General features: G+C 40.5%; 2 long non-coding RNA genes across 2 annotated transcripts; both read left to right on the forward strand.

Moving 5' to 3' along the window:
• Nucleotides 1-22,894: 22,894 nt before the first annotated feature.
• On the forward strand, nucleotides 22,895-24,007 carry LOC122722064. Its single transcript, XR_006348944.1, has 2 exons — nucleotides 22,895-23,088; nucleotides 23,289-24,007. It is a non-coding gene; the product is annotated as an uncharacterized LOC122722064 (long non-coding RNA).
• Nucleotides 24,008-24,804: 797 nt separating this feature from the next.
• Nucleotides 24,805-25,693, forward strand: LOC110603478. Its single transcript, XR_002486133.2, has 2 exons — nucleotides 24,805-25,218; nucleotides 25,338-25,693. It is a non-coding gene; the product is annotated as an uncharacterized LOC110603478 (long non-coding RNA).
• The last annotated feature ends 293 nt before the right edge of the window (nucleotides 25,694-25,986 follow it).

The raw sequence follows: 25,986 nt of genomic DNA on the forward strand, positions 1-25,986 counted from the left end.
AAGATGTGAAGGCACTACCTCTATGGGGTAAAATGTGAGATTTTCACAGATCATAAAAGCCTGCAGTACATCCTGAGTCAAAGAGATTTGAACTTGAGACAGAGAAGGTGGGTAGAGCTGCTGAGTGACTATGATTGCAAGATTCAGTATCATCCGGGTAAGGCGAATGTCGTGGCAGACGCCCTAAGCCGGAAGTCACTAGGCAGCCTATCCCACATCACGGCAGAGAGGAGACCAGTGGTGAAGGAGTTTTACAAGCTCATTGATGAAGGTCTACAGTTGGAGTTGTCTGGTACAGGTGCTTTGGTTGCTCAGATGAGAGTGACACCCGTGTTTCTGGAGCAGGTGGCTCAGAAACAGCATGAGGACCCAGAGTTAGTGAAGATTGCCAGGACTGTTCAATCAGGCAAAGACAGCGAGTTCAGATTCGACAACAAGGGGATCCTCTGCTATGGGAGTCGTTTATGTGTACCAGATGACATAGGGCTAAAAGGAGACATTATGAGAGAGGCTCATAATGCAAGATACAGCATTCACCCCGGGGCCACCAAGATGTATCAGGATCTGAAAAAGGTTTATTGGTGGCCAGCTATGAAGAGAGAAGTGCACGGTTTGTGTCAGCCTGCGAAGTGTGTCAGAGGGTGAAGCTGGAACATCAGAAGCCGGCTGGAATGCTTAACCCGCTACCTATTCCAGAGTGGAAATGGGAGAATATAGCTATGGACTTCGTAGTGGGGTTACCGGCGACGTCCAACAGATTGGACTCCATATGGGTGATTGTGGACAGACTCACCAAATCTGCTCACTTCATCCCTGTCAGGAGTGGCTATTCTGTGGACAAATTGGCGCAGGTGTATGTTGAAGAGATAGTCAGACTGCATGGGGTTCCTGTTTCTATAGTGTCAGATAGAGGACCCCAGTTCACCTCCAGGTTTTGGCGGAGTCTGCAGGATGCCATGGGTACCAGGTTGGATTTTAGCACTGCCTTCCATCCACAGATAGACGGACAGTCAGAGAGGACCATCCAGACCATAGAAGATATGCTAAGAATATGTGTGCTGGACTTTGGCGGTTCTTGGAGGCAGCATCTACCTTTGGTGGAGTTTGCCTATAATAACAGCCATCATGCTAGCATCGGGATGGCCCCATATGAAGCTTTGTATGGGAGGAAGTGCAGATCACCTGTTTGCTGGGAAGAAGTTGGAGAAAAGGCCTTGGCAGGGCCTGAGCTAGTAGAGATCACCAGCAGGGTGGTACCCATAATCAGAGAAAGAATCAAGACTGCTGCAAGCAGACAGAAGAGTTATGCAGACATCCGCAGAAGGCAAGTAGAGTTTCAGGAGGGGGATCTGGTATTGCTCAAGGTGTCTCCAATGAAAGGAGTGGTTCGGTTTGGGAAGAAAGGTAAGCTGGCTCCGCGGTACATCGGACCCTTTGAAGTCTTGCAAAAGATTGGGAATGTATCGTACAAGCTGGATTTACCTACTTCAATGGAGAGAATCCATCCGGTTTTCCATGTTTCTATGTTGAGAAAGTTTGTGTCAGATCCGGGCAAGGTTCTTAGTGAGCCTGATGTGGAGATCCAAGAGGATCTCACCTATGTTGAGCAGCCGGTACGGATCCTAGACACCCAGATCAGAAAGCTAAGGAACAAGGAAATCCCGATGGTGAAGGTCCTTTGGAACCACCACAATCTGGAAGAGTGCACTTGGGAGACACGGGAGTCTATGCTCCGACAATATCCTTATCTCTTTTAAGGTTAGTCTCTATGTGTTTTATGTGTATGATGTGATGATTCTATGCATGTGCTAGTTGAGGAACATTCGGGGACGAATGTTCTTAAGGGGGGGAGAATGTAATACCCGGCTAGACTCCGGTATCGGGATTCCTACCGTCCAGTGGAATCTTGGATGTCGGAGGCCTCTAGAAGGGTAAGAACCATGTTTTTATAAAATGTTTTAATATATTTTATGTATGTTGTTGATCATGTATGGGATTATACAGGTTTACAGGTTAGATGTCAGGCTTGCTACGGGTCCCGGCGGCCTTAAGCCGATCTGGATCCTAGCGCCGGTAGCGGTCCGATTTTCGGGTCGTTACAGCTTCTTAGCTCAAAATCTTCAAAACCAAGTTAAAAACTTATTAAAACTTGTAAGATTTGAGGAAAAACATGAAATCAACCAGAGGAGGGCAAAACCTCACCTATGCCCGAAAAGAGAGAGAATACTCGCCCCTTTTCCGGACAAGGGACCCTTTATAGGTGGCCGGCCAAACCACCTTCGGCGGCCAAAGTTGTTTCCACAACTCCACCACGTTTGGCAGCCGAACTTGGGGTTCGGTGGCAGCGAAAGGAAACCACCTTCGGCAGCCGAACATGAGGTTCAGCGGCCGAACCTGGCATTTCCCTCATTGGTCTTTTCTTTTCAAAACTCAAATTTTCTTGATCAAAACAATAAAAACATGTAAAAACATTTTGGAAAACCTTTATTTTACCCTTCTAGAAAGCTCCGACATTCCAAAATTCCGGATTTCAACGGAGATTTCGCCGGAAAGTAGAAATTCCGATGTCGAGGTCTAGCCGGGTATTACACAAATACTCCAGAAAGGGGGATGACTCGGCTATGTCACTTGGCTAGTTTGTATGATCCTAGGTGATTGACCTTCTAGACCCCAACCGGTCCTTTCCAGTTTTTGCCCACCTTACGAGACATGACTTGACTTTTGGTTACAACTGTCCTTTTAGAGACTGAGTCTCTTATATTACAGGCATGTAATATGTCTTTACTGATGGATCTTCAGGACATCTTTGGCGATTCATTTACTTCCTGGGTCCTTCTATGATGATATGTATAACCCCTATAGGTTCTTGATCAGGGGGAGTCTCAGGAGTTGTCGCCTCAAGTTTGGGCCTCCTTTCTTCTCTACTTTTTCTGATAAATTTTTAAAGTGTGTCGTCCCTTATCAATCTTTTGATTTCATCTTTCAGTTGTCGACATTCCTTCGTCATATGTCCATGGTCTTCGTGAAAACATTAGTAATTGGTCCTATCTCGCTTTTTTCCTTTCTCGAGATTGAGCTTGGTAGGCCACATGACCTCCTTATCATTTTTCTTGATCCACATTAGAATATGTATCCATGAGTCATTTAATGGAGTATAATTTTCATATTTACTTTGGTCGTCCCTCCTTCGAGAGATTGGATAACTCCTGTGATATCTGTCATGTCTATGCCTTTCCAACTTTTAATTTTGCTTTTGGTTTGCCCTTTTGTCCTCTCTTAGTGCTTGGACTTCAACATCCAGCCTTATATACTTTTGAACCTTATCTATTAACTGTTGATACGTTGAGGCTATATTTTTTATTAAGGAATTCGTGAACTTGACGTTGCATATTCCTTTCTTTAATACTTCACACGCTATCTTGTGGTTCAACTCTCCCACCTGTATAGCCTCGGCATTGAATCGTGAGACAAAGCTCCTTAGGGACTCACCCTTTCCTTGACGGATCTTCTGCAAGTCAAAGGAGAGTTTATTGGGAGATATACAAGTAATAAATCGAGATTTAAATAACGTAGAGAACTGCATAAAGTTTTGAATCAAATCTCGACTCAAATTGTTAGTACCATTTCTAAGCCAAACCTGTGAGTGTTGATGGAAACACTCGGCACAACACGAAGTCGTTGACATTTTGAGTTGCATGGTCGTCCTAAAGATCGCTAGGTGACTCCTAGGATCTATTTTTCCATCATACTTATCCAAGCTAGGCAACTTGAACTTGGTTAGGAATATTTCTACTAAGATTTCTTTCGAAAGAGGTGAAGCACCATCCAAGCCAAAATCCTCCTCTTTCTCCCTCTGGTACCTTTGGACAGCTCGCATCAACTTCTAGTCCACACATCTCAAAGCATCATCCAATTCCCCTTCTTTGAACTTGGCTTTCCTTTTAGACGGCCTCTTGATCGCCTCTATTCGGGGCCTAGGTGTGTCAACGGAGGCTTCTTCCCTTTCTTTGGAAGCTTTAATTGATGCCTCCCCCCGAGCCTTATATTGCTCGAGAGTAGCCTAAAACTTTTGGATGTATTGGATCATCTGCTCGTTGTTTAGATTATTGAGATCCGCTTTATTAACTATTGGGAGTGTGTTTTGTCCGTTGCCAGGGTTGGAAGAAACGATAACGCTCTTGTTGGCAGCAATATTAGCAGCAGCTTGTGAACTACCAGCCATTTTTTAGAGAGAAATGAGAGAGATTTCTTTTATAAGGAAAAGAGTAGGAGACCGGTCGTAATACAAAAGAATTGAGAGGATTCAATGGATCTTCTTGGGAACGAATCCAAATGATGTTGCTGAAAGTAAATTGAAGACATAGCCAGAATGGAGTTGTGTTGTGATTGGTCTACTTGCAAGATAGAGAATGTGAGGTGGTTGTCACCTATGACAGCCATTCCAACGCTCAAGTCAGTAAGAGGAGAAGGGCAAGTATAATCTTTAGAACTCAGAGTATTAGTGTGGGAGACTCTATGATTGTTCTCCTTTTATACTATAAAAAGATGAAGATAAATATAGTATTCTCTGATAATCCGATAATAATGTGGCTGGATCATTACTAAGAAATCTTCTTCAGTTAATTGGTGGGAAATCACGTGATTGCAGGTGTAAAGAGAATTTATTGGATTGCAATTGTTTAACGATAATTTTTTTATGGAGACTCACTAAAGTTGAGAGAATGAGTCTATCCAATTTAAGGTCGACTTGAAGCGTCCGAATTTTTTTTTTTACGGATGGGACCATATAAAATTTATCATATTTTTACCACGTAACCCTATTTTATGGTAACAACTCATTAACGAGTTTTATATCTTATTAAACATGTTATTAAAAAATATTTTTCATATGTGAAAAATATATACAACGGAGCCCAAATCTCTAAAAATTTTCTTTTTCAAACTGGATAATACTAAAAAATGTTGTTCCATAGGTGCTATGTATAGCAGGCTATTAGAGGCTTTATACAAAACACTATTTGTTTCCTGAAAATAATTTATAGTTATAAATTTTTTTATGGAAAATATTTTTTAAAAATAATTTATTTTTTACATATTTAATTTTAATTTTAAAAAATATATTAATAAATTTATATATAAAAGTGTTAATAAAATTATTGAAATATATAACATAATTTATTTGTTATAAAAGGTCATTTTTATTAAAATAATTAAATATTTATTTTAATTAGAAAATTTTTTTATTAATTAATTTTTCTATATGTTCCAGATGTTAAAAGATATAGGAAATGGAGAAGATAAATAAAAAATATTTTAATTATTTAAAAAGCTCCATTTTGTTTTCAAAAAGAGCAAATATGCAAAATTCATAAATGAAGTAAACTATTGGCCCAAAAAGGACCACAAAGACTAGTCCTTATCTATGCATAGTTGCCCATTCCACGTTGCAAAAGCTTCAAAACCTTTCTGCACGGAGAACCCATGAATAGGACCACTTCTACTGCAGCACACACCATACCAAAACATTATCCACGTCAAACTATGTAAATTAATTTAGAATTGAATTTTAATAAAAATATTAAATTTTCATAAAAATACAATTTTAATTTATTAAATTGAACTAATTATATTTTTACGCAATTAAATTAATAAAAAATCAAACTTTTTTAATTTTTTAAAGAGTTAAAAGTAGCCATCTATTTACATAAATTAATATTGAAAATACTTCTATTTAAAAATTAAAATTTTAGAGAGTGATGGACTCTGTCAACTTCTTACATCTGTTATTCTCTATATCTCCATCGTCACTTTTAATCTCCCTTCTCGAACGCAACAATAGTCAATATGTCAAATATTATCCCCTAATAACACTTTCTTTAGCCACACATATTTCAGCCAATTTTGCTCCCATCACACTCGATTAGGCAAAGCTAATGTTAAAATAGACATTTAGAGGAAGGGAAGAGGAGTAGAACCTGATCACTAAAATTTTGTTTTTATTCATCTAGTCAATTCATCGAGCGGATGGTCGGCGCTAACATTCAAATATGACAAAAAATAATATGGGCTTTAAAATTTCCACTAAATGCGATTACTGGACTTCATGGTCTCCATTCTCAGAATGTAATGTCCGGCTAGATTCCGGTATCGGAATTCCTACTGTCCGGTGGAATCTCGGATACCGGAAACCTCTAAAAGGGTAGAATCATATTTTATAAAAATATTTTAATGTGTTTTACGATTTTAAGTATGAAATTAAATGAGTTTTTGCATGAAAAGTCCTTGGAGGAAAACCCAGGTTCGGCCGCCGAAAGTCAAGTTCGGCCGCCGAACATGCATGCGTTTTGGAGGCACGTTAGGCCCCCGAAAGCATGAGTTAGAGAAGTCCAGTTTCGGCCGCCGAAAGTCAAGTTCGGCCGCCGAACATTGCATGGATGCGGAAGCGCATTCGGCCCCCGAACGTGGCCTGGCCAGCCACCTATAAAAGGGGCACTTAGCCGAAATGGGCGAGTTTTCTCCCATTTTCGGCCACAGCAAGCTTCCAACCTTCCCTTTGCAACTCTTGTGTTCTTCCTCCAAATCTCTTCCATTTTTCTTGAGTTTTAAACTCACATTGTCAGTTTTGAGCATTTAAACCAAGTTTTGGAGCTTTGGGAACTCAGGAGCTCATTTTCGTGGATCTCCAAGTTTAGGTCGTCTCCCTCTCGATCTTCAAGAGGTAAGAGCCGATCTTAAGCTCCTTATGTGTTTTAACTAAGTTTTATGCAAGATTTATGGGATAGAAATGCATGTTAGGGTTATTTGAATATTTGGGCTTAGGTTATGATTTTGAACAATGTATGTTGATTTTTGTGTGATTGAAGTGTTGTAGTTGGGGTATATGCTAGTTTGAGACCCCTAGGTGTAATATATGATATGTATGCATGTTTTAGAACTAGTTTTTGCATGATTTGAGCTTGGGAGGCGAAATGTGCATAGAGGAGCTGAGTTTCTGCCATTCGGGAGAAGCTCAGGTTCGGCCGCCGAAGTGACTTTCGGCCACCGAACCCCCTTTGTGGAGGCAGCATTCGGCTGCCGAAGTTGCCCCCGAAAAGAGACTTTCGTCTCTGTCTGGGACTTTCGGCCGCCGAAGGTGCCGCCGAAAGTGCCCTGTCCAGCCATTTCATGCATGTGTTTCTATGATTATTTCATGATGTTTTAGGGGGTTTTTGGGGGGTAGATTAGAGTTATGTTCATAATGTTAGGTCCCTCATTTGAGTCCTCCTGTGTAGGTTCGGACCCGAGGAACCGAGGGCCCCAGCAGTGAGATAGCTACTTCAGAGTCTGTAGAGCTTCAGCCAGAGGTGAGTGGAATAAACCTTAAGTTTTTAAATAAATGAAATATAACTTTTTGAGCATGTTCATGCATCATATATGCCATGTGATATTATAGGGTGTTTACATTAGTAATCACGAATATGTTGCATTGCATAATATGATGTGGATGCGGATTGGCTATTGGATGATCCTCTAGTCCTCCTATGATATGATATGATGAGGATACGGTATGGATTGCCAGTGAGGCCCATTCTACGCCCCTGGACTATGTTAAGAGAAAGACCAGTGAGGCCCATTCTACGCCCCTGGCACAGTTGGAATGTTATGTTATGTTATGTATGTAAGAGAAAGACCAGTGAGGCCCATTCTACGCCCCTGGCACGATTGGACTATGTTGAGGACTATAGGTGACAATACCATCCTTATGTGATATGTTTGTGATGTGTTGCATTTCATGGAAGCATGAAATATTTTAATATATGTTTTCTCTATTCTGCTCACTGGGCTTTGTAGCTCACCCCTCTCCCCTAACCCCAGATGTGCAGGTACAGGGTAGATCAGGAGGTTAGCCAGAGTATGGAAGCTATGTTTATGTAATAGTTAGATTGTGGACATGACAATTGTGTTATGATGTAATGTAAAAGTGTTTTAAGTTATGTTATGTAATTTGAATATTGAGGATAGAGTTGTGCTTGACCAATACAGATTGTTAATCCCACTTGTATGTACATGGTCTTTATGATATGAGATATGAGGCTATGTTTCAACCAAGCTTATGTATGATGAGATACCCCATTGGAGCATTTGATGAGGGCTCCAGTGAAGGTTTATGTTATGTTTATGTTTATGTACAGGTTGAGCTTGGTTGTTATATGAGAATGTTTACAGGTTTATGAGTATTGTTGATCATGTATGGGATTAAACAGGATTACAGGTTATGTCAGGCTTGTTACGGTTCCCGGCGGCCTTATGCCGATCTGGATCCTAGCGCCGGTAGCGGTCCGGATTTCCGGGCTGTTACAGAGTGGTATCAGAGCCCTAGGTTATTATGGTCGGACCTAGAGTGTCGGGCTCATAGATGTTATAGCAGGTCAAGCACAATAGGAAAAGTCATGTCCACTAGGATAGGATATGGAGTCCTGTCTTGTATAATGATGTGATATGCCATGATTATATGCATGTGCATAAATGATATGCTATGATATGTGATGTATGTGATGCGGGTTCATGTGTGCCCACATGAACCATATGATGCTAATGTTTGTGCTATGTGTGCTGTTTTCAGAAAACAGGATGAGAGGAACTCGTCGATCTGCAAGATTGACTGGAGTGCCACCTGAGGATGAGGGCATGAGCGCCCGTCCTCCAGCATTGCCTAGGGCAATGTCGAGTAGGTCCAACAGGGACCGAGCAGTGAGAGACCCTAGAAGGTCTTTAGATCTGGGAAGAAGCAGATCAGTACGAGGAACCGTTCAAGGTGGCATGTCAGAAGATGTGGGAGATGACATGGATGTGGACCAGAGGATGGATGGCAGTTTGGGGATGAGTATGTCAGAGGAAGGTATGGGAGAGTCCCAAGGAGGCACTCAGGCCTCGGGTTTTGTTCAGCCACCTCATTACCCACCTTTCTCACAGAATCCCGGGTATTCGATGGGAGGTACATCGGATTACCCTAGTTTTAACCCTTACCCCACACAGATGCCATACCCACCATATTACCCACCATACCCACAGTATCCTATGTATCCACCACCACCCTATCACCCAAATCCAACAAACCCTACCACAGAAAATGTTGCACCTCCTCCACCACCAGCAGTACCTACTATCCCAGAAACCCAAATACCTCAACCTAGCTCATCTGGAGGGAGCAAGGTCAGAATGACTGATTATATGAAGTTGGGTGCTCCCCAGTTTGAAACCGGTGATGACCCGTTTGTGTACCTTGAGAGGGTCAAGGCGATAACAGATGAGATAGGGGCGGATGACAGTAGAGCCATTCAGATGGCTGAGTTCACACTAAAATGCAAGAAGGCCCGTGAGTGGTTCAAGAGCTATGTGAAACCGAGGGTGGATAGTCTATCATGGGAGGAGTTTGCTAATGAATTTGCAGGGTGGGCTTTCCCTGATAGTTCAAGGGAATTGAAGATGATAGAATTAGAGCAGTTGAGACAAACTGATGACATGAGTGTAGATGAATATACTGACAGGTTTATGGAGTTGCTGCCATTTGCTGGGCAGAACCTTGATACAGACCAGAGGAAGTCAAGGAGGTATATCATGAAGCTCCATTCCAGGTATTCCTCCTTGATACAGTCAGCAGATAGAGAGAGTTTTCATGCCATAGTAGACATGGCTAGGAGGATGGAGGCTAGTGCTATCATCGAGGGAAAAGTCAAACAGTCAGCAGCACAGCCTTCTGGTTCCAAAACCCCAGGTAAGGGAAAAGTGGATCCTTCTTCCTTAAGCTCAGGTAGTAAGAGGTGGGGCAGTACCACCAAGAAGTTTAAGAAGAACAAGTTCTGGAACAAGATCAAGTCAGGTCTGGGATTAGGAAGTGGCTCGAGCTCAGGTGCAGAGAATGCAGTATGTAAGAAATGTGGGAGACCGCACAGAGGAGTATGTCTGGTTGGGACATCAGCCTGCTTCAGATGTGGGCAGGAGGGACACATGGCACGGGAGTGTCCTAGAGCAGCTTTTGTGACACAGTCTCAGCAGACAGCTTCTGGTAGTGTGGCTCAGCCAGCAGCTCCAGCCATGACACAGGCCAGTGGCAGAGGCAGAGGGAGAGGGTCAGCCTCTTCTTCAGCAGGGTTCAGAGGTGAGGGTCCGTCAGCTCCAGTAAGGATCTTCACCATGACACAGCAGGAGGCAGATACATCTAACACCGTGGTGGCAGGTAATTTAGTCATTAGGTGTTCTGATGTGTATGCATTAATGGACCCTGGTGCATCTCATTCTTTTATTGCTCCGAGGGCCGTAGAGAGGTTGGGATTAATGGTCTCTGGGTTAGAGTGTCCTCTCTAGGTCAGTGGACCCAAGTGTGATCCATCAGTGGCAGAGTCAGTCTGTCAGTGTAGTCCAGTTTTTGTTGAGGGGAGATGCATGTCCGCCGACCTTGTGGTTCTAGAGTTGACAGATTTTGACGTCATTCTAGGGATGGACTGGTTATCTACCCATGGCGCTACCTTGGACTGCAGGGACAAGGTAGTCAGGTTCAGAGATCAGGATGGATCAGAGGTCGTCTTCAGAGGAGACAGGAGGGGTACACCTAGAGGTTTGATCTCATCTCTTCAGGCTCGTAGGTTGCTTAGGAGGGGATGTCAGGGGTATTTGGCTCATGTGAGAGAGCTAGACAGTCAGATTAGAGAACCCGCCGCAGTGCCAGTGGTCAATGAGTTTTTAGATGTGTTCCCAGACGAGTTGCCAGGTTTACCACCTGTTAGGGAGATAGAGTTCGAGATTGAACTGATGCCTGGAACTAGACCGATCTCTATCCCTCCCTACAGGATGGCACCAGCTGAGTTGAAAGAATTGAAAGAACAGTTGCAAGAGTTGGTAGACAAGGGCTTCATCCGACCGAGTACCTCACCCTGGGGTGCTCCAGTGCTGTTTGTAAGAAAGAAGGATGGATCCCTTAGACTTTGTATCGACTATAGGCAGTTGAACAAAGTCACTACCAAGAATAAGTACCCATTGCCAAGGATCGACGATCTATTCGACCAGCTAGCAGGAGCGGGTTGTTTCTCCAAAATAGATCTGAGATCTGGGTATCATCAGCTGAGGATCAGAGAAGAAGATGTGCCAAAGACAGCTTTCAGGACCAGATATGGGCATTTTGAGTTCCTTGTGATGCCGTTCGGGCTGACCAACGCCCCTGCAGCATTCATGGACCTCATGAACATAGTGTTTAGACAGTACCTGGATCACTTTGTTATTGTCTTCATAGATGATATCTTAGTGTATTCCAGGAGTGCAGAGGAGCATGCCCATCATCTGAGGATAGTTCTGCAGACCTTGAGGGAACATGGCTTGTATGCCAAGTTCTCCAAGTGTGAGTTCTGGTTGAGGAGCATCTCATTCTTGGGGCATGTAGTGTCAGAGAACGGAATTGAAGTAGACCCCAAGAAGATAGAGGTTGTGACTAACTGGCCTAAACCCACTTCAGTGACGGAGATCAGGAGTTTCTTGGGTTTGGCTGGTTATTACAGGAGGTTCGTTCAGGACTTCTCAAAGATTGCAGCTCCTCTAACCAGATTGACCAGAAAGAACCAGAGGTTCGTATGGACCGATCAGTGTGAAGGAAGTTTTGAGGAGCTCAAGAAGAGGTTAACTTCAACACCAGTGTTAGCTCTGCCGACTAGTAATGAGGACTTCACAGTGTTCTGTGATGCATCCAGAGTAGGCTTGGGTTGTGTGTTGATGCAGAATGGCAGGGTGATCGCTTACGCCTCTAGACAACTGAAGGGGCATGAGTTGAATTACCCCACACACGATCTTGAGATGGCAGCAGTCATCTTTGCACTCAAGATGTGGAGGCATTACCTCTATGGGGTAAAATGTGAGATCTTCACAGATCATAAGAGCCTGCAGCACATCTTGAGTCAAAGAGATTTGAACTTGAGACAGAGAAGATGGGTAGAGTTGCTGAGTGACTATGATTGCAAGATTCAGTACCATCCGGGTAAGGCGAATGTCGTGGCAGACGCCCTAAGCCGGAAGTCACTAGGCAGTCTATCCCACATCACGGCAGAGAGGAGACCAGTGGTGAAAGAGTTTTACAAGCTCATTGAGGAAGGTCTACAGTTGGAGTTGTCTGGTACAGGTGCTTTAGTTGCTCAGATGAAAGTGACGCCCGTGTTTCTGGAGCAAGTGGCTCAGAAACAGCATGAGGACCCAGAGTTAGTAAAGATTGCCAGGACTGTTCAGTCAGGCAAGGACAGTGAGTTCAGATTCGACAGTAAGGGGATCCTCCGCTATGGGAGTCGATTGTGTGTACCAGATGACATTGGGCTAAAAGGAGACATTATGAGAGAGGCTCATAATGCAAGATACAGCATTCACCCCGGAGCCACCAAAATGTATCAGAATCTGAAGAAAGTTTATTGGTGGCCAGCTATGAAGAGAGAAGTGGCACAGTTTGTATCAGCCTGCGAAGTTTGTCAGAGGGTGAAGCTGGAACATCAGAAGCCGGCTGGAATGCTTAACCCGCTACCTATTCCAGAGTGGAAATGGGAGAATATAGCTATGGATTTTGTAGTGGGGTTACCGGCAACGTCCAACAGACTAGACTCCATATGGGTGATTGTGGACAGACTCACTAAATCTGCTCACTTCATCCCTGTTAGGAGCAACTACTCTGTGGATAAGTTAGCGCAGATCTATGTGGATGAAGTGGTCAGGTTGCATGGGGTCCCTGTTTCAATAGTGTCAGATAGAGGACCCCAGTTCACCTCCAGGTTTTGGCGGAGTCTGCAGGATGCCATGGGTACCAGGTTGGATTTCGGCACTGCCTTCCACCCCCAGACGGACGGACAGTCTGAAAGGACCATCCAGACTATAGAAGATATGCTCAGAATGTGTGTGCTAGATTTTGGCGGTTCTTGGAGGCAGCATTTACCCTTGGTGGAGTTTGCCTACAATAACAGTCATCATGCTAGCATAGGGATGGCTCCATATGAAGCTTTGTATGGGAGGAAGTGCAGATCACCTGTCTGTTGGGAAGAAGTTGGAGAAAGGTCCTTAGCAGGGCCTGAGCTTGTTGAGATCACCAGCAGGGTGGTACCCATTATCAGAGAAAGGATCAAGACTGCTATGAGTAGGCAGAAGAGTTATGCAGACATTCGCAGGAGACAGGTAGAGTTTCAGGAGGGAGATCTGGTATTGCTCAAGGTGTCTCCTATGAAAGGAGTGGTTCGGTTCGGGAAGAAAGGTAAGCTGGCTCCACGGTACATCGGACCCTTTGAAGTCCTGCAAAGGATTGGGAATGTGTCGTACAAGCTGGACTTGCCTACTTCAATGGAAAGAATCCATCCGGTTTTCCATGTTTCTATGTTGAGAAAGTTCGTGTCAGATCCGGGCAAGGTTCTTAGTGAGCCTGATGTGGAGATCCAAGAGGATCTCACCTATGTTGAGCAGCCAGTACGGATCATAGACACCCAGATTAGGAAGCTGAGAAACAAGGAAATCCCGATGGTGAAAGTCCTTTGGAACCACCACAATTTGGAAGAATGTACTTGGGAGACACGGGAGTCTATGCTCCGGCAATATCCTCATCTCTTTTAAGGTTAGATCTCTATGTGCTTGTGTATTTGTATGTATGTTATGATGTATGCTATGCATGTGTTAGTTGAGGAACATTCGGGGACGAATGTTCTTAAGAGGGGGAGAATGTAATGACCGGCTAGACTCCGGTATCGGAATTCCTACCGTCCGGTGGAATCTCGGATGCCGGAAACCTCTAGAAGGGTAGAATCATGTTTTATAAAAATGTTTTAATGTGTTTTACGATTTTAAGTATGAAATTAAATGAGTTTTTGCATGAAAAGTCCTTGGAGGAAAACCCAGGTTCGGCCGCCGAAAGTCAAGTTCGGCCGCCGAACATGCATGCGTTTTGGAGGCACGTTAGGCCCCCGAAAGCATGAGTTAGGGAAGTCCAGTTTCGGCCGCCGAAAGTCAAGTTCGGCCGCCGAACATTGCATGGATGCGGAAGCGCATTCGGCCCTCGAACGTGGCCTGGCCAGCCACCTATAAAAGGGGCACTTAGCCGAAATGGGCAAGTTTTCTCCCATTTTCGGCCACAGCAAGCTTCCAACCTTCCCTTTGCAACTCTTGTGTTCTTCCTCCAAATCTCTTCCATTTTTCTTGAGTTTTAAACTCACATTGTCAGTTTTGAGCATTTAAACCAAGTTTTGGAGCTTTGGGAACTCAGGAGCTCATTTTCGTGGATCTCCAAGTTTAGGTCGTCTCCCTCTCGATCTTCAAGAGGTAAGAGCCGATCTTAAGCTCCTTATGTGTTTTAACTAAGTTTTATGCAAGATTTATGGGATAGAAATGCATGTTAGGGTTATTTGAATATTTGGGCTTAGTTATGATTTTGAACAATGTATGTTGATTTTTGTGTGATTGAAGTGTTGTAGTTGGGGTATATGCTAGTTTGAGACCCCTAGGTGTAATATATGATATGTATGCATGTTTTAGAACTAGTTTTTGCATGATTTGAGCTTGGGAGGCGAAATGTGCATAGAGGAGCTGAGTTTCTGCCCTTCGGGAGAAGCTCAGGTTCGGCCGCCGAAGTGACTTTCGGCCGCCGAACCCCCTTTGTGGAGGCAGCATTCGGCTGCCGAAGTTGCCCCCGAAAAGAGATTTTCGTCTCTGTCTGGGACTTTCGGCCGCCGAAGGTGCCGCTGAAAGTGCCCTGTCCAGCCATTTCATGTATGTGTTTCTATGATTATTTCATGATGTTTTAGGGGGTTTTTGGGGGGTAGATTAGAGTTATGTTCATAATGTTAGGTCCCTCATTTGAGTCCTCCTGTGTAGGTTCGGACCCGAGGAACCGAGGGCCCCAGTAGTGAGATAGCTACTTCAGAGTCTGTAGAGCTTCAGCCAGAGGTGAGTGGAATAAACCTTAAGTTTTTAAATAAATGAAATATAACTTTTTGAGCATGTTCATGCATCATATATGCCATGTGATATTATAGGGTGTTTGCATTAGTAATCACGAATATGTTGCATTGCATAATATGATGTGGATGCGGATTGGCTATTGGATGATCCTCTAGTCCTCCTATGATATGATATGATGAGGATACGGTATGGATTGCCAGTGAGGCCCATTCTACGCCCCTGGACTATGTTAAGAGAAAGACCAGTGAGGCCCATTCTACGCCCCTGGCACAGTTGGAATGTTATGTTATGTTATGTATGTAAGAGAAAGACCAGTGAGGCCCATTCTACGCCCCTGGCACGATTGGACTATGTTGAGGACTATAGGTGACAATACCATCCTTATGTGATATGTTTGTGATGTGTTGCATTTCATGGAAGCATGAAATATTTTAATATATGTTTTCTCTATTCTGCTCACTGGGCTTTATAGCTCACCCCTCTCCCCTAACCCCAGATGTGCAGGTACAGGGTAGATCAGGAGGTTAGCCAGAGTATGGAAGCTATGTTTATGTAATAGTTAGATTGTGGACATGACAATTGTGTTATGATGTAATGTAAAAGTGTTTTAAGTTATGTTATGTAATTTGAATATTGAGGATAGAGTTGTGCTTGAGCAATACAGATTGTTAATCCCACTTGTATGTACATGGTCTTTATGATATGAGATATGAGGCTATGTTTCAACCAAGCTTATGTATGATGAGATACCCCATTGGAGCATTTGATGAGGGCTCCAGTGGAGGTTTATGTTATGTTTATGTTTATGTACAGGTTGGCTTGGTTGTTATATGAGAATGTTTACAGGTTTATGAGTATTGTTGATCATGTATGGGATTAAACAGGATTACAGGTTATGTCAGGCTTGTTACGGTTCCCGGCGGCCTTATGCCGATCTGGATCCTAGCGCCGGTAGCGGTCCGGATTTCCGGGCTGTTACACAGAAGGGGTGATGCTCGTTGGCTATCCAAGCCAGAGATCTCTGGAATCATTGAGCAAGCCTGGGCTTCATCCTTTAGAGGCTCTGCTATGTTTAATGCATACTCAAAATTGAAAGCTTGTAGACAGGCCTTAAGTGCTTGGAGTAAGAAGAACCCATCCAATTCTAAGGCTCGGATTGAATCTCTCCAACAGAACCTTGAAAGCTTGAAAGTTAACATGCACATATGGGATTCAGCTTGCATCAAAGCCATTGAAAAAGAGCTGATTGTTGAAATAAAAAATGAAGAGAAATACTGGGAACAGAAAGCAAGGATCAACTGGCTAAAATCAGGGGACAAAAATACATCTTTCTTTCATACAAGGGTGATCCAGAGACGTAAAAGGAACTTCATAGCGGGGATTGAAGATGAACAGGGAGTTTGGAAATCGAAGCTGGAGGATATTCAAAGGATTGTTATCGGTTATTTTCAGAACATTTACACATCCTGCAATCCAAGAAATTTTCATTATATTACTACAGGATTTACTCCACGGGTCTCGGAGGAAATGAATGCTTCCTTAATTTCCCCTTTCACATTCGAAGAAGTTACAAAGGCGGTTTTTTCCATTAACCCATCAAAAGCTCCAGGGGAAGATGGTTTATCTGCCTTATTCTTTCAGAAATACTGGAACCTCATTGGTAGGGATATTTTTCAAGGGGTTATGGAGTTTTTTAATAGTGGTCGAATGCTGAAGAATGCCAACCACACGATTATTTCTCTTATTCCCAAGGTCAAGTTAGTTAAAACCATGAAAGATCTTCGGCCAATCGGCCTTTGCAATGTTTTCTACAAGATTATTGCTAAATTGCTTACTTTAAGGCTTCAACCTTTGATGGACTCTATTGTGGGTTCGGAACAAAATGCCTTCATTAAAGGCCGCCTGATTTCGGATAATGTTCTTATCTGCCATGAGATCATGCATAGCCTTAAATTAAAAAAACATGGCAAGTCTGCTGGAATGGCAATCAAGCTAGATGTGAGTAAAGCATATGAATGCGTGGAGTGGTCTTTTTTACAGCATATGCTCTATTGCTTTGGCTTTCATGAGAAGTGGATATCCTGGATTATGCAATGTGTCTCTTCAGTAACCTTCTCTCTTCAAGTTAATGGCCATCGCTTTGGGTATCTAACTCCAACAAGAGGTATTCGTCAGGGAGACCCCCTATCCCCTTACCTCTTTCTCTTAGTAGCGGAAGGTTTTTCTCATGCTTTAAACAATTCGGCCATTAGAGGGTTATCTGCTTCTCGACATGGCCCATCTATATCACATTTGTTGTTCGCAGATGACTCCATCTTATTCACACAAGCAACTATGGAGCAAGCAAATATAATCCAATCCATTTTGCATAACTATTCAAGAGCAAGTGGGCAATCAGTTAACTTGGCTAAATCAACTATCATCTTCAGTCCCAATACTTCTCCAATATTGAAGCAACAAATTTGTTCTTCTCTGAATATTCATAACTTGGAGGTCAATGATCGTTTTCTAGGTTTACCTGCTCATCTTTACAGATCTAAAACTCAAACATTTGGTTACCTCAGAGAACGCATTGAGAAGACGTGTGCGGGGTGGAAGGAAAAGCTTCTATCCAAAGGCGGGAAAGAGGTGTTGATCAAAGCAGTATCTTCGGCTATCCCTGTTTATACCATGTCTTGTTTTCGACTTCCCACTGCCTTATGCGATAAAATTAATAGCATTGTGAGCAATTTTTGGTGGGGTCAACAGCAAAATGAAAGGAAGATCCATTGGGTTGCCTGGTCCAAACTCTGTGAGTCAAAGGGTGAAGGAGGTTTAGGTTTTAGAGATATGGAAAGCTTCAATAGGGCCTTAATTGCTAAACAAGGTTGGAGAATTCTCTCTAATCCTAACTCTCTTTTGGCTAGAGTCTTAAAAGGTAAATATTATCCACATTCATCCTTCCTTCAAGCAACCCAAGGAAACAAGGCATCATGGGGATGGAGGAGTGTTCTATGGGGAAGAAAAATTCTCAATCAAGGCATTCGCTGGCATGTCGGTAATGGAGAGAACATCTTCTGCAAAGAAGACGTATGGGTTCCACTCCTTTTCCCAGACAAGCCACATCTTAAAGAAGGACATGATACAGATATAACTCGGGTGGTTCAACTTATCAATCCATCTACCAAGCTTTGGGATGCTACTATCTTGTCTCGAAACTTTGAGCCAGCAGATGTTGAGAAAATTAGAGCCATTCCTCTCAGTATTTTTGCTAGGGAAGATCGGTTGGTATGGCACTTTGAGAAAAGCGGCATTTATTCAGTCAGGTCTGGTTATTGGAAAGCTAAAGATTTGAGTAGACGGGCAGCTATAGAACCTAATGGTAATCCGAGTCCAAGTTCCTCAGCTCATAATTCTTGTTTCTGGAAGTCTCTTTGGAAGATTAATGTTCCAAGTAAACTTCGGATTTTCCTATGGCTTTTTTGCTTGGAGCGGCTACCTTGTAAAGACCTCCTTCATCATCGGATCCAACATATAGACCCGGCCTGTTCTTATTGCGGAGGGAAGGAATCTATTGATCACATTTTTTTCTCATGCTCTCATGCTATCTCAGTTTGGTTTAATTCTCCATTGCAGCTTCGTTCTTCTTATCTTTCGAGCTCAACAATGATGGACAAATGGACAGAAGTTTGTAATGCTCTTTCCCAGGAATCAGACTCAGATAGTCTAATACAACTTTTTGCCTTCCTTCTTTGGCAAATATGGAAAGATAGGAATGCTTTCACATTCAATCATATGTCTAAACCGGCTGAAGAGTCTGTTAGCTTGGCAATCAGAAGTCGAGATGATTTTAGAGAAGCCACCTCCAACCATCCTCTCCCCTCGCATCAATCAGAAATGGATCAACAGCTGTTAGTTCATCAATCTCAACTCTCTTGGCAACCCCCTCCTCTCGGTTTCATAAAGCTTAACTTCGATGCAGCTTGGGACAAGAATTCGAATTCAGGAGCCACTGCCGTTATTGCTCGTGATCCTTCTGGAAGTGTTATTGACTGGTGCTGTCGTTCGTGGGTCTCTATCTCAGACCCCTTACAATTAGAGAGTATTGCTTGTCGAGAAGCACTTCTTTTTGCCAAAAGCAGAGGATTCTCTTGCTCTATTATAGAAGGAGATTCTCTTATCACAGTTCAAGCCTGTAAGGGTAATCCAGCTCCCCTTAGTATTCAAGATATTATCTCTGACTCGTTAGATATCGCTAAATCCTTTCAGTCTATCTCTTTTTCTTGGGTACGTCGGGCTCACAATCAGATAGTTCGTTCAGAGTTAATCCCCTGTATCAGATGAACTTTGTATTCTCCTTACCACTTGATGGCTTTTAGCAATGAACTATATCTTATGACAAAAAAAAAAATTCTCAGAAGGGGACAGTGCAAATGTTTGGACATGGCCTAAGCTTATGCCGCTTACAGATTACAGAGAGGGTGTTGGATTGATTATTTGCTTTCAACTTTTACTTTAAATATTTTTATTCATAAATTAATTTTAAAAAATAATTAATTATTTAATACTATGTTTTCCAACCATCATGCAATAATTATATTTATTAATCAGAAGCAGCTGTTTTTTCTTTGCTGGGTATCTGGTGGGATATGCTGCTGCATATGCTATACACACATCTCCACAATTGGCCAATAGCAAGCATGTGATGATGCTCATGCATGCCATTCTTCCATGTTCACATGCATGCTTTAGAATATCGTGGTCCTGCACACCCATTTCTAAATTCTTCATTACTTGCCTTTTAGACCCATTTCAGGTTAATTAATTAATTAATTTTCTTTAATAAAATTATTCATATGGTCCCAAACTGTATGAAATCAAGGAAACCCATCAATAATTTAACATTTTTTAAAGGGAAATTATTCTTAAATTAGCCACTGTGCATTCTAATTGAGAATATATAATCTTCTTTTGTTTAATTTTATAAGTCTCCCAATCAGCACTTTAATTAAGATTTTTTTTCCCATCTCCTTTACACATAACAATTTTAATCAGAATCCATCACTTTAATTAAAATACAAATGGGTTTTAACATTTTTAATTTCTGAATTAGGAAGCATATAATAATTAATTAGGAAATCGTGATGGAAGAGAACATCAGGAGTGAAAAGACACCCTTCCATGCGTATCCTAGGCATAGAATCTATAATGGACCACATATGCAATTACAGTATAAACGAATCAAAATCTCTGTAGAAGCTCGATCCAATAAAAGTTAGATTGGGTTGGGCTCATTTTTTAAATGAACCGAACTCGAGCTCACCTTTTAGACTCGTTTAATAAACGAACCGAATTTGAGTTTAGTAGTATTTGGCTCTTTTAGTCTTACGAGTTCAGCTCGTTTTTAAATTTATAAATAAACTCGCAAGCTGACTCGTGAGCAGACTCGCAAGCAAACTCATAGCAGACTCGTGAACAAACTCGTGAACAAATTTGCGAATAAATTCATGAGTAGACTCGCAAATAAGTTCGTGAATATGATCGTTCACCAACACCAATCACATATCAAAAAGTTGAAAAGATATGTAGGATTGTGACTTGTCTATAAAATGACAACTCTTTTACATTTTTTTTCGTTAGTTTTTACATTTTTTTCATTAGTTTTGAATTTGAGAGATTTCAATTAAATAAAAAAATCTAATTTAAAAGTCTTTTAATGACTTTATAATTTAAATTTTATTTTAAATTTAAATTTGTTTATAATTTAAATAAATTTGAATTATATTGAATTTATTTATAATATAATCCAGCTTAAATTTGAGTTTAAATGAATTCAAATTCAAATTTTTTGAGTGGAGTTTGAGTTGACTCGTTAATATGATAAACAAGTTTATTACGAATCGAGTTCGAATCGATTTTGAGTTTAATGTTTATTTTATGAATCGAATTCGAACTTATAAATGAAATTCGAATCAAGTTTGAACTCGAATTTAAACTTTTAAATTTATTTTCTAATCGAATCTGAACTTATCAAGATTTGTCTCGATTACAGCGCTATATGCAAGTGCAATTTTTGCCCCTATTCAATTTATCATAGATTAAAATGTAAATAGATGAAATTTTTTTCCATATAAAGTTTTTAACTAATCTCTTTGATATTTAAATTAATATAAAATAGTATGAAAATATAAATAAAAGATAAAATGTCTAAGCATATATAAGTGTCATTCTATTAACTTTAGTCGGTTGAATTTTTCTAAGTCTAAAATTTTGAACAAAATTAATTTTAGTCTTGAATTATCTTAACAGAAGTAGATTAGAAATCCTATATTATTTAGTATATATGGGATTTTCTATAGTTCCATTGATGTAGAATTGCATATACATTTTACATGTCTAAAACTCTTATCATTAAGGATTCAAGCAAAATTTCTGAATTTACTTATTTTCGAATCTCAAAATATTCAAGCTATACAATTTTCAAACTGGATTTAAGAAATTCGGTTCAAGTTAGCGATTGGGACAATCATTTCAAACTTTAGTCATTGATTTGAATTCCGATTAATCAATGTAGCACTAATAATTATTTACTATTTAGAAAATAATGCTAGTATCTTAAGAGAAAAAAATATTCAAAGCAGAAAAACCCTAGATGGGCACCTGTGCCCCCGAAACAAAGTGCTGCACAAAGTGATCATAAACAAATTGTGGTAGCCGAAAGTGGTAGAGAGGATTGGGATCAGATTCAGAAGGGGAGAGAGAGAGAGGTGTTTGGCTAATTTCCAGGAAAAAGAGAGCATATGTGTGGATGAGGTGCATGCTTATCATCATAATTAGTGAAGCAAGTGGAATATGCTTTATTTGCTTTTGATTGGGTGATTAATTATTAATTAATTTGTTGGAATCAATCTTTTACAAATGCATTTCCCACTCCCTTAAAGGGAAAGTCCAAATGCCCACTTCCCCTAATCGGAAATGCTCACTCTTTTTTTTTTTTTTTAAATTATTATTATTTTCTTACCCACTTGTTATCATCATTGGAAGTTTCAGTATTAACACACTCATTACTTAATTAATTGCCTTTCTTAGATTTATTATACAGTGGTGTCGTGTGTGAAATCTGAGGAGAATAAAAGGAATGTAGAAAAGGGATGACGTCCAAAGAAACAAAGCAAAGAAGCAATTGGTGAAGAGGAGGAAATGTCAATGGTTCTGTAAATCATTCATGATTAACATTAATTAATACAAAAGCATATATACTTTACTTGCAATTGCGTGGGGTTGTGTTAATGAGACCCTGTTGTAGATCTGTGATTGGACATTATTAGGATTTCCAAAGGTTAGGGACCAGCAAGATGGTTGGTTCTCCTTAAATTAACATGATTTTCATTTTGATTAATTAGTGGTGCGTGGGATTGAAGACGGCTTAGTGCATGGTCGGAATCATTAGAACTTGTTTACTTTAGTGCTAACTTTCAAACAAACCCATGTGTGTATTAAAAATACTATAGCCATGAACTCAACTTGTTCATATACTTATAATTTACTATAAGAAAAATTCATTACAGTGAAAATGTATAATTGGATTGTGATTTGAAATAAATTGATTTTTTACATCGGGGAGACAGGCTTTATTATTGGCAGAATGATCATATGTTCATCTGCCAAAAATGTTCAAGTGAGAGAGAGAGAGAGAGGTGGCTATTAAATAAAGAAGACAAGATTGAGCAGAGGCATGCCGGAGGAAGAGATAGGATTGAGGCATGAGGATTGGAGGGTTAAAGATTTAGAATTACAAGGTGCATTGGTAAAAGTAATTGAATAAATGTGTTTGGTTACCAGCATCAAGATTCAAACCTATCAACATTTTCTTTTCTTTAATTTCTCTGTCTCTCTCTCTTTCTTTCTCGTATCATTGCATTATAATATTACAAGTGCTTTAAGCTTTCTCGTTCTATAAGAAGGACCCACATGCCATGACTTTGTTCACGCACTAAGTTTAGCAGATAACTAAAACTTCCAATACTTTATATGTATGGAACAGTTATGGCTGCTGGGTCATTACCAAAACTAGGGTTTCTTTTTTTTTGTTATATATGGCTGATGCTCTGCGAGATGCTACATGGGTAGTGCTTCTACTGCGTAAATATTAAGAGGGTTTGAAGGGTAAGGGAGGTGACAGAAGAGAGTGAGCACACATGGTATTTTCTTGCATGAATTCATGCTCGAAGCTCTGCGTGCTCACTCTCTAGCTGTCACCCCACAGCCATCTCTCTCTCTCTCTCTCTCTCTGTTCTTTTGTTTTGATAATTTTGTACTTGTAATTAAGCATCACAATTTTACCCATCTTGTGTTTTTTCATTCAGTTGACTGTTTTGCAGATTCATGCTCTACAAAAACCAGAAATCCTCTACTCCTATCCTCTCTCTCCCTCTTTAATTTTATTTCACTTGGTGTTAGTGGTTTGCTCTTGGGCTTGTGCTCTTGTTTCTTTGATTGGTACATGTTATAATAAGCTGAACATGCAGCAATTTGGAAATGTACTGCCGTCAGCACTCCATTGATAGCTACTGTCAAGGAAACTTTTTCTCGATCACCTGGTTTATTGATTCCAAAAGGAAATTAACACTGCTTGATTCTGTTTAGGTTCATCCCAAAAGCTCATGCACTGATTTTTGTTGATGATATCTTACAAACGTTATGCATACGTGATGTGATCATAGGCATAGATCTGATGTTCTAGAGTTGGTCATCAAAAGACTACTTGGGTTTTATATTATAAGATCAATAATTTAAAAATCCTCTCTCTGTCTCTCTCTCTCTCTCTCTCTCTCTCTCCATGTATAGTATAGATGAAGAGAGTCTCATGGGATTTAATAAAATGAGAATTACTGCGTTTGTTTTGTTTATTATTATTTAATTAAATACATGGCATAAAAGATAAATAGCTTCTGGTCTTGCAGGAAGGAGACAAGATTTTTTGTGAAAACATAAGCTCAAAATGTGTTCACAGTACATGAGGCAGCATAGATTTGTATTGAGATAAAGCAATTGACTTAATTATAAAATTCAATTTCTTATTACATACCCATATTCTTCTTCTTCTTCTTCTTCATTTCCCTAGTGGACAATCATTCCAAGCAAAGCAGATAGGATTGAAAAATGGGTGGCTTCCCAATTTCCAATTTGTTTTGTAGCTCAACACATTTCTAAGCATAAAAACATTGATTTGATGAATCAAATCAGAGCTTTATGTTCAAATATAAATGAGCTTATTGTGCAGTCCAGTGCATGATCTTTACGAAATCAATGGTCAACCTAAGGAAATCCGATATATTATATATAAGGAAGGGTCATATTCTTTCATGAAACAAAGTAGCTATAGGTACTCGGCCACGGATCACTAGCACAGTGGCCTAAAGATCCTGACCCTTTTTTCTTTTAAACGAAAAGGAGCAAAAAATATATAGTCTACCCTAGACAACCCCACATGCATTATCAGCAGGCCAAGAGAAAATATAATCCACCGAATCGTCCCATCTGATTTATTAAAAAAAAAAAAGGGTTGCTTAATGGACACCATGCATCACCAGGGAGACTGTAAGCTGCAGATTACTAATTCAGATATATAAGTACTGAGCAAACGAAAATTTTGAATTCAAAGTTTGTTGAATGCATGCAAATTTTAAACTCAAATTGACATATAACAAATGTACAGTTAACTGTTATTTCTGTCCTATATGTCAATATATGGAAGGCCAGTAGTTATCCTGGTCGTTTATTTTCAACCACAGTCGCTATCGAAGGCTGCACCAAAATTCAGGCAATTTGTTTTGTGAGACCAGTAATTCAGGCTTGTCTTTATAAGTGAGTTTTTAAGGGCTCCTTTCAAATCATCTTTGAAAAATAATTTATTCTATTTTGTTTGATTTTGATGTTAAAAATTAAAAATTATTAATAAATTTATATAGTAATTCCAATAAGATTTTTGAAATCCAGAAAATGCATAATTAGATCTCTAAGGTCACGGACGACCCTATTCCTTTTCACTCCAGGGTTGTAGTCATAGGTCTCTATGCATGTCATGATTCAAAGAGATGTATATTCTCTTCTTATATTAAATGGATAGTACAAACAGGCTTTTAACTTATTAGTATCGAGTCAAGTTCTTTGGAGAGAGAATTCTTTTTGAATTTAGAGTTTTCTGCAAGTTTCTTCGCGGTTCTCTCTGCCCCACCGGGCAAGGGGAGCTTCTCCTCATCCTGTATGGCTGTGGGTTGCTCTCCCCTTTACCGGGTGGGCTGTAAATTTTTTTTTTGAATTTTGTTGGTTTTTTTTATAGATCGATGCTGATCTAGAACTATTCTTGGACTTATTATTTTCTTCTACTCTGTGTTTTTTCTTTAATTTTCCAGTTAGTTGAGATTCAGATCTCGCTCCTTAGTTATTATTAAGAGTCAACAATGACGTGCAGTTTTCGGTGAGAAACTCGCGGGAACCAAATATTCCGGAAGGCCTGAGTGGATTGCCAACAAGGATCCCCATCTCCACCCTTATTGATGCTGTTGGATCTGTCTGTCTCTCTCTTGGCCAGTGTTTTACCTGCTGTGTTGATGACTTCTCCTCCTCAAAGACCTTGCATGCGGATTTTCTTTCTGAGGAGAGACATCTCTAATTTGTTGGCCCTTATTTACTAAATCTTTTAGATCTCTCATCTTAATTTGTTGACCCTGATTTACTAAATCTTTTAAATTTCTCATCTTAGATTTCAGTGCCTTCCCATGATTTGACTGTTTTTTCATTATATGAAGATAATGGTTGCTATGCTACAGGCAGAAAAATGCTCAGATCGATCTTCTGACGACGGCAGCTTTTGCTGTTTATTTTTGACATCGTCGAATTATGTTTCCGAGTGAGCTACCCAATTCTAAGTTGGTTGGTCTTGGACCTTAACCCTTACCATATATGGTTGTTTATTTTGGGTTGAGCTACTTTTATATAGATTTCTTTTGGGCTGATCCATTTGTAATTTCTGCCTGTTATTCATTGTCTTTGATAAAAAAA

Source organism: Manihot esculenta, chromosome 16 (assembly GCF_001659605.2).
Source record: "Manihot esculenta cultivar AM560-2 chromosome 16, M.esculenta_v8, whole genome shotgun sequence".
Classification (NCBI taxonomy): Eukaryota; Viridiplantae; Streptophyta; class Magnoliopsida; order Malpighiales; family Euphorbiaceae; genus Manihot; species Manihot esculenta.